Source organism: Ruditapes philippinarum, unplaced genomic scaffold (genome assembly GCF_026571515.1).
Source record: "Ruditapes philippinarum isolate M1 unplaced genomic scaffold, ASM2657151v2 ctg3583_1_1_1_1, whole genome shotgun sequence".
NCBI lineage: Eukaryota > Metazoa > Mollusca > Bivalvia > Venerida > Veneridae > Ruditapes > Ruditapes philippinarum.
In genome coordinates, this window is record NW_026855944.1 from 27,248 (window position 1) to 37,425 (window position 10,178).

Below are 10,178 nucleotides of genomic sequence, written 5' to 3' on the forward strand. Positions count from 1 at the left end.
TTATCCGTTTTGAAAAATCGTCTGGAATAAATTTTAAAATGAAGCAGACATTATTGAATCTATTGATGACTACACACAATTGCTTATGTAAAAACATCATTCAAAGATTACATGGAAAAAGCATTAATGAAATGGTGCTGAACGTTCTTTTAGATTGAAAACCTATAATATTCAGTAAGTAAATATTTACGCATCACGTGTATTTTGTCGGTTGTGAAGGGAAACGCTATCAATATGTAAATGCTGTATCAGCACCATATAGCAGGTCAGGATAAAATGAAAACCGAGCAAACTTTAAAAGCAAAAATTATAATTTGTAATTATTTTATTTTGTTTAATGTTACAAAATATAAATATTACAGATTTTTTTTTACTTTCTCTATAATTTCAGCAAAGCAATATGTCGATTCCGACACATGTGTATTTACAAATAGTCTTGAGCAAAAACACTTATTTAAAAATAGCCCACTTAATGTCACCGAGTTTTAGGAAAGAAAAGACACCAGTATGCATCATTCAGGCTATCTGAACTGGTACCTTAGTTTTTGTTGTTGTTTTGATTTATTTTGATTTAACGTTGCACCAACAATGTAAAGGATATAATGGCGGCTTCTAAGCTTTTTTGGTGGAGAAAGACCTCAGATGCCCCTCAGTACATTATTTCAGGAATGAACAGGCTATAACGTCATATTTTCGTACTTATTATCATCTTACTACACGAAAACTTACAGAAAGAGTTTGTAGCCAAAGGCTATATCTAAAGATATAAATCCTTATAAATGAAACTAATTAGAGATGATGTTATAGACGTTTTCTTATAGAAACGAAATATCACAAAGAAATCAATTTCCGCCGATGCTATAATGTAAAAGACATGCTATTCAAAGAAATGTTATATTTATCAAACGAACGGACAAATAGATAAACAGACACAGCAAAAAAACAGGACTTATCGTTTTTGTTACATCTACAAATAGTGACGACAAGACTCTCAACTCAGTTGAAGATATTGGAGATAAACAGCAAAAGCGATATACTAAGTGCTAAGCCCTTACTGAAATTCGACAGGTATCTGGGATAAATGCGTATGACTGTCTAAATGATTTTACTCACAGCAAGATAGAATTTGTTACCTTAGGTTTTCTCTTAATATTTAACAATAAAAAACATGTATAGATACAAAAACATATGCATCAGCATTATCATGTGAATAAATCATATTAAAATTGTTCCAAATCAACTGATAGTGTAAGTTTCATAATGCACTAAATTTTGAACAAAATAATATTTTTAATTGTATATGTTATATGAAATGACAGGAGTTGCAGGTGAAAAATTTAGTTTTCTTTCTATTGATTTCAGTTTAATGTTTGCTTTTGTTATTTTAAAATCGACAGTTCGACATACTTTCTTTAATCAAGTAAGATATGACAGCTCAGTCTAGCACCGACAAAAACAACAACAACAACACAAATCAATCATGAAAAAAAAATATGACAGCATGTTATACGAAAAACGATATTTCATAAAATATTATAATAAATGAAAGTGAAACTTTAATAATAAAACGAAGAAAATTTACATGATTATGAAATCAAAATTGATACAGTCATCATGTTTTAAAACAAAACCTTACAAGTCCAAAAGATCTTGTATTTATTTTCCTAAAACACTTATTCAAAACTGCAGAATAAGGGAAAATAAACCAAATGTTTTTAAAGCATAACAATGTATAATTTTTAAAGTGAAAGCATTCTTTTTCTAGAACATAATTGTAAGGAGATCTTTAGTTTTATGTCTCATAAAATAGGTGTATCAACCATACCCCTAAAGTGGTGTTTAAATGAGGGACTGAAATACAAGTATCAAAAATATTGTGTAAAAATATCCCTTTTATAATTTCGTTACTTCTCAGGTTAAACACAAAATATATTGCGAGGTTTCTTATATTCTATGAACAGTAAAATTAGAATTACCACGGTATGATTTGAAGCATTACATTTGCATGGAAAAATGACATTTTCCTTTCCATTTATGGTATGGTGGATTACGTGGTTATTTGGAAAGCGTAGGGTACAGTCAATAAAATAAATTCAAAGCAAGGATATGAGTATTAAATTTTTTTCATATAGTTTGAACTGATCTTAACCAGCTGAAAAGAAAAGAAAAAAAAAAAACATAAGTGATCAGTTGTTTTGATAGCATGATTTGATAATTATTGTGTTTGCGTTATTCTTGCAAATGCATGTTTTTGTTCTTGTTAATGCATATTTTTTATCGATTTTGCTAATGTAAAGAAAGAACATAATAAACTTCTGACATGGTATTAAAATACATCAAGTGGATATCACTGGTACATCTGGGGTGTAATTACCTTTAGTGCCGTCTTTACCAGATCAATAAAAATGTTACATTACTGAAATGATACTGAACGCACTTGTGCTGGTAAACTTATGATATCCTGTTTATATATTAACAAGTAATTAATTACATTAAGTCAACCTAAGTTGGCTTTCAGTAGTTTGCAATTTATGTCTAAAAATTGGCCAATAATTCAGATAAACTTGCTCATGATACAATATATATTCTTTGTTTTAGATTCTTCGAATATTTTATTTTTGTCTGCTTCAGTATCCTTCTTGTAGCAAAAGATTATTTGATTCGTCTATTTTTATTTTGTGTGTAAAATTAGATTAATGATAGTAATATGAGTCGTTTGTATGATTGAAACTTCTGACTGTAAAAAAAAGAAATGTTAAAAAATGATGATAATAATACTAAAGCAAAAGTGATATGTCATTTTGCCATGCCAGACAATATGTTAAAAGCCATTAAACTGTTACTGTTTATCGCTTTTTGTTTTGATTTGTTAATAAGCGAGATCATGTCTAAAACCTCATGTCATTGTTCCAACAATACACAGTATCTTTAATTCAAACATTCTCTAACCTTAACATTGATATTACATACCTTTGCAATGAGGTATGTTTACAATTTTGATAACAAAATATCTGTTTCATCTTTGAAACAGACCATTTCCTTTTCAATTTGCTAAATGAGTAAATGGAGTTGGTTGTAGCCTAATATCTTTACACAACTGTCAAATATTTGGCTGTGATATGGATCTTGCATACATTGCAATATATACAATATATATTTCATACGTTTACATCCGGTAGATAGAAAGAGTGAATACCTTAGGTATGTATTTTATATATAGCAATAAAAATCACATTTAACACTTAAAGATCCTGTAACACAATCTTTTTATGGTATTAAATCATAGATATGATGCTCAAATTAAGATTTATCAATATTGTAGGTTCCAAAAAGCATTATTTATAAAGATTTTACCGAATTTAACATTTCATGTAAATAAAGGGAGGTTATAAAAAATTATTTTCTATAAAGTTTAAGTCAAATTTTACATTAAGAAATGAATGCCATATTTTAATGATTACATATAATATGCACACATATTTGCAGTACATATTTTACATATTCTTCGATGTTTGAAATATTATGTAGTACTACATATATATTAAAAAGCTTATTTTCGTATATTGTATACAAGGTTTACTATTTTAGTAACTTTTAGCAACATATGAGATAGAATGCATACATTGGTACAATCTAATTCATGTACCTAGCATTTAAATACAAAACAACTGACGACTTGAAATGTTGTGTTTTGAGATTAGTATATCAGGTTCAAGAAACGGTACTGTAAAGATTCAGTTTCCATTCTAAAAGAAATATTACGGTTCTTAAGACGACAGTTCTGAGGCAGTATTTTCCCCGAAGTTGTTTGCAAATCACGATAAACAGACATACTGATTTGTCGAGGCTAACCTACTTCTGAAGCAGTAAGAATGGATATATACAAATATTCTAGAAAGAAACGATCCACCGAGAGCAATGGGCACAGTGAGTTAGAAAAGGGAACAGCCTATTTGAGAAGAAAATATTTTGCTTGAGAAAAAAGTTTCTGAAGGCAATTAAATTGTGTGATAAAAACACTTAAAAATGTTTAAATATATCTGTTTTACAATTTATCTATATTTCATTTGTCTTTTATACCATACAACATAAGGCTATTGAAGTTTATAAGTTGATAGAGGACAAAATACATGTTTCACGGGTAATTAATTATGATGTAGAAAATAACTGTGTTATCTAATTTGATATGTTCAAGCAAATAACGAATTGTATGTGACATCTAAGTTCATCTTCAAACAAGTAACTGTTAGAATTAATTAATCTTTTGTACATACTCAACGTGGTAGAAAGTGTAATTTGTCAACTAGTTTTCTCAACTCAATAGTATGACTTCAAAGTTTACTGTAAACAGTTCAATTATATTATAAACTCCCTAGCAAGGACTATATGATTGTTATTTTTTATGTATACACTGTAGTTTCTGTAACATTTACAAAGTAATACGTGTATTATTCAAGGGTGTATATCGTGCATTTAAGAAAACAATCATTAACGCGATGCGTTTTTTATTTATAAATATGTATATTTCAAACGCAGTACAGTTCAGTTAACGTGTAAATAATTATAAAAAACATGTATAATTTATATTATCAAAGCTGCTGTCAAACCTTGTTTCTATAAAATTGTCAAAATTAAATACTGTACAGGAGAATGAGCATAGACTTTGCATCTGTGAAAAGGAGTATTTATTCTCCTGAATTGTATTTAATATTGTACATACGTGTAATATGTAACAATGCATGTATGGATGCATTAAAACAAAACTGTTATTATAATACAAACATACATTGTATCAATTTTACATTAAGAGTTTTAATCCAAATGCAATGATACATCCTGCAATCTAACTTATGAAAAATGAATACCGCTGACAATTATCTCAGCAACACTGTGTTGATTATGTTTTATCGTAAATTGTCTCCTTTTTACAATAAGTAACTCTAATTTAGATACATGTATATTTCCTTTATGTTCGCGTTTGATAGTGTTTTTTCATAATTCCTTCTAAAATATATCTTACAGCCATATGTTCTGACACATTTATTTGTATGAGGACGCCACAAGGGATATTAATGACGGCATCGAGTCTGTTTATATGTCAACAGTGAATTCTGTGACTGTGACTAGGGCATTGGCGAATGATAGAAAATATTTTTCGTTGAGTTGACATTTATTTGTTAAACATAGTTTTGTCGACAGTTCGTAATACCAAAAATCTATTGGTACAAGCTAAAATTGTTCCTTTTCAAGAATAAAAATAAAGTGAAGAAGAACTTTTCTTACAGCATAATAAACTCTGTAACTTCAACTCCGTAGCCTTTCAAAATAGCAGACTTTGAAATAATTGATGGTTATAACTCGTATACTACTCAGCTAATATATACAGTTTACGATGCAACCCTGGAAATAAATTTTATTACAAAACCGGTGTTTCAAAAAATAAGCTAAACGTTTTAAAATATTTATAAATGGTTTTAAACCCTTCAAATGCATTGCTTGCCTCAATGTCATTTTTAAATCATGCGAAAAAAAAAACAAAACAAAACAAACCAGAATATTATATCGACTAAAATGACTTGATATATTACCACTAGTATAAAGTCAGTTGAGACAAATGAAACTTGAGATATCTTTAATAAGATTTTAAGAAAGGTAAAAAGATCAATAAAATAATGTACGTGTTATACTCAGTAAGGGCTACTTTTCAATATTTTTTAACTTAATTACAAAAAGATTGTTTCAAAACGTAAGAGAATGATTTAAAAGATACGGTCATAAAATTTATAAATAGTTTAAAATCTATCAAATTCAATGTCCTTATGAAAAAAGCATGCGAGAAAAAACAAAATTAATAGTAATGATACCGGCAAAAATGACTTGATATATTACCACTTGTGTTAAGTCATGTGCTAAGACGAATATTTCATGAGATATGTTTTATAGTTTCTAGAAGATGTTTAACTTTTATTATCACATTTGTCTCGAATCTGTTGTATAATTCAAAATTTTATCAGAAAATTACTTTAAATGGGGAGATAAAATGCAATTAAAGATATTATTATTATAAGTCATTCCCTTTTAAAGCTAACTGTTTTCCATGTAATTGAAACCTTATTAGCAAATAACCGACTAGTCAACACAATTCAGATGAAAGATTTTTTATATAATATGATACTCTGGTAAATGTAAAATCTAAATGAATAGGCACACATATTGAACGAATAGACACATTTTATAAAAATGTCATGTATTCAAAAAAAAACTTATGAACTCTCTATTAAACATCCATAGTATTTAATTCAAAATTATGTTTGAATCATCAATAATTATATAGTAGGTAATAAATGTAGAATTATTGTTATAAATGATTATATATATGCGGGGGGGGGGGGGTTGAACACAGTACATTAGTTCAGTACGTATGCTAGTACTATAGAGTAAACATATAAAAGCTTTCCATCAAGTGATATTTTTGCAAACTCGTATTGTTTTACAATTCTTAAAAACAAATAGTTTAACATTTGAACCTCTTTGAACAATAAATAAGTTCCAAAAAAAATCCGCTGTGCTCTTTCCTTCATCAAAGAGATTTTTAAGCTAAGTTTAATCTTGAACAGGGCTTGAATAACTGCACTCGTTAGCTTAGTTAGTTGATTGGAGGCAATTTCACCAAACTGCCTCACAAAACATAATAAATCTCGTCATTGAGTCAACAGTATACTCATTCTGAATAACATCGTTATCACATCACCTAATGATTTTTCTAAACATTAATTATGATTCACGTATACTTGTCTAATCATGGATGTATCTATTCATATAGGCGATGGGAGATAAAAAGATATTAAAGATATTAAACAAAGAATTAAAAGTGTGGATAAAATTAAATTGGCTGAGTTTAATAGGGAGTGTTTTTGAACGTAAGTTTAGTGTGCCCATGCCACCCTCACCCCTAAGCTTCAGCACACATTAAAATTACATATAGAGTGATATTCATAGATTTAGGAAATATGAAATGATACCACAAACTAGATGACCTTACGACGTCTTTTATCGGGTCATCAATCATCACTATGGTCGTTAATTCATGTTTTCATGATATATGTTATATGATGTATTGCAACAAAAAGATACTTTCGAAAATATTTTTTTATTTATACTACTGCATTTTTCATAGAATTTCTTCTGTTTTATTCAGATGAAGGCTTTACATTTTCAATTTTGCCGTTTTGGACTTTCTTTAGGGATTCTTATTTTCTCTAATGGAAACACTCTTTGAGATACAAAAGGAAAATAGGTCATTGATAAAGTCATTTTGTTACAAAATTTAAAATATTTGAGATTTAATGCATTAATATTCCAAACTGTAATCTGTTGCATTTAATATCTATTCGGTTTGGCAATCGTTTAAACCCAAATATAAAAAAAACAAGATATAATTAATTATATGGTGCATGTTTTTGTAAAGTTACGGACAATAAAATAGTGTTTTGTTAAGGTACTGAAAAGAAAAATAGCAAAGAAATTTTTGCATTATCTGTCGTACAAATGGAGAATTGTCTTAACACAAATATGTCTTTCTATAAAGGAAATTAATATGATGAAAATAACATAGCATTATCTTGATTGTAATTGCTTCTTTGTAAAATAGACATTCTGAATCATAATGTTCAACATTGATTGTAAATTGTCCGATGCTTGGTCATTAAAAAAAATGATAACTGACAATTATATTTACGCAGAAAAAAATCAAAATATCTTTCCTATTTTTCCTTTGGAAATAACTAGTTAGTCTCATAGTCGCCGAAATTACAACACTTCTGTATGCAAAATTCAATTAAGTTGGTGTAGACACAATTTTTATAACTGGATTAAAGAAAATTCTTTCTGGCCAGTACTGATGTAATATCCTGTAAGAAAGTAGTTCAATTTACTCTCGATGCAATATTGCCCTTAACATGGTTAACCTTAATAGTTCTTACAAATTATGTAGCTGACAAGCGTATACATTTAATACAAATAATCATACTTATTGTATCTCTTGAGACTGTGAGAGAATGTAATCTAATGTTACCAGACATAAACTTTAATCTGGGAAAGTAACTACGTCGATATTTTATGAATTAATTTTATTACGTATTTTATAAATTAATTTTATTTATAATTGTTACTGTGTTTCTTCAAACGGACTCTGCAATACATTGAAAATAATTGTTGTAGATCGTTTAAACTTAAATTTTGCCCCTGCAATATGTTACTTACATTTATTTAAAGTACGGAAAAAAGTATATTTTTAAAACGTTTCACAAACACTTATCAATTTTTTTTATAAAATGTATAATATACTCGTATTATCTAAGGTTGTATAATCAATTCTTGCTTTATATTTGGTTAACTGTTTTGAAAACTCTTCTGAAATAAATTGTAAAATGAAGCAGCAGACATAATTGAATCTATTGATGACTACGCACAATCGCTTAATTTATGTAAAACATCATTCAAAGATTACATGGAAAAAGCATTAATGAAATGATGCTGAACGTTCTTTTTTTTATTGAAAACTTTTAATATTCTGTTAGTAAATATTAACGCATCGTGTGTAATGGAGTGTATGGGGTTTGTCGGTTGTGAAGGGAAAAAACTATCTATAGCTATATGTAAATGTTGTATCAGCACCATAAAACAGATCAGGATAAATGAAGACCGAGCATATTGCAAAAGCAAGAAATTTATTGTATGTAATTAATATTGTGTTTAATGTTACAAAAAGCAAAATATTACAGATTTGTACTTTCTCTATAATTCAAGCATAGCAATATGTCGATTCCGACACATGTGTATTAAAAACATGATTCATGTTTAGAGCGTTGACTTACTGTCAGTAAGACCTAAATTATTAAATACGTTTACAAATACTTTTGAGCAAAAACACTTATTAAAAAAGTCCACCTAATGTCACTGAGTTTTAGGAAAGAAAAGATAGCAGCATGCACCATTTAGGTTATCTACACGGGCTACCTTAGTTTTTGTTGTTGTTTTGATTTAGTTGGATTTAACGTCGCATCAACACTGTAACTGTAAATGGCATATGGCGGCTTCTCATCTTTTTTTGTGGAGAAAGACCTCAGATGCCCCTCAGTGCATTATTTCAGGAACGAACAGACTATAACGTCATATTTTCGTACTTATTATCATCTTACTACACGAAAACTTACATAATTAGTTTGTAGTCAAAGGCTTTATCTATAGATATAAATCCTTATAAATGAAGCTAATTAGAGATGATGTTATAGACGTTTTCTTACAGAAACGAAATGTCACAAAGAAATCAATTTCCGCCAATGCTATAATGAAAAAGACATGCTATTCAAAGAAATGGTATATTTATCAAACGAATGGACAAATAAATAAACAGCACAGCAATAAAGACAGGGCTTATCGAATTTCACTACAATTAGTGACGACAAGACTCTCAACTCAGTTGAAGATACGGGAGATATACAGCAAAAGCGATATACTAAGTGATAAGCCCTTACTGAAATTCGACAGGTATCTGGGGTAAATGCGTATGACTGTCTAAATGATTTTACTCACAACAGTATTGAATTTGTTACCAACTTCATCTCTGTGTTGTAATATTTTGGACCATCAAAATAATGATGAAATACCGACCGCTTAGGCAGCTGCTAAAAAGCAACAAAGAAGCTGCATTTCAACAATTACATATCAAGAGTAAATAAATAAGGAAAACAAACGCAAACTTTAAATTAATTAGAGATATAAAATTAATTTGAATTTAAACGTCTGTGAAATAAATTTGTATGAGTTAATTTCATAACATCGTCTACGAATAACAGTCATAAAGTTTTTAATGTCATTGGATATAAAACAGGTGATCTAGTTTTGAAATCTTGTACAATTAACTGGTAGCTGTTCTATTGTGTAAGAATAGTAACACCCTGAACTGACAAGCTGACAATAATTGTTATATTGTTACACCTACAATCCTACTTATTTTCGATATAAATGACACATAAACAACCGGGAAGTGTAGCTTTAGTTGACTTTTCTTTGCGAGAAAGCAAAAGATAGTAAAAAATCTTGCAGGGTTTGGGTTTATAATTTTTAAAATTTTTATATTTAATTTTTAATTGTTGGGAATGGGTTTTTTTGCGCCC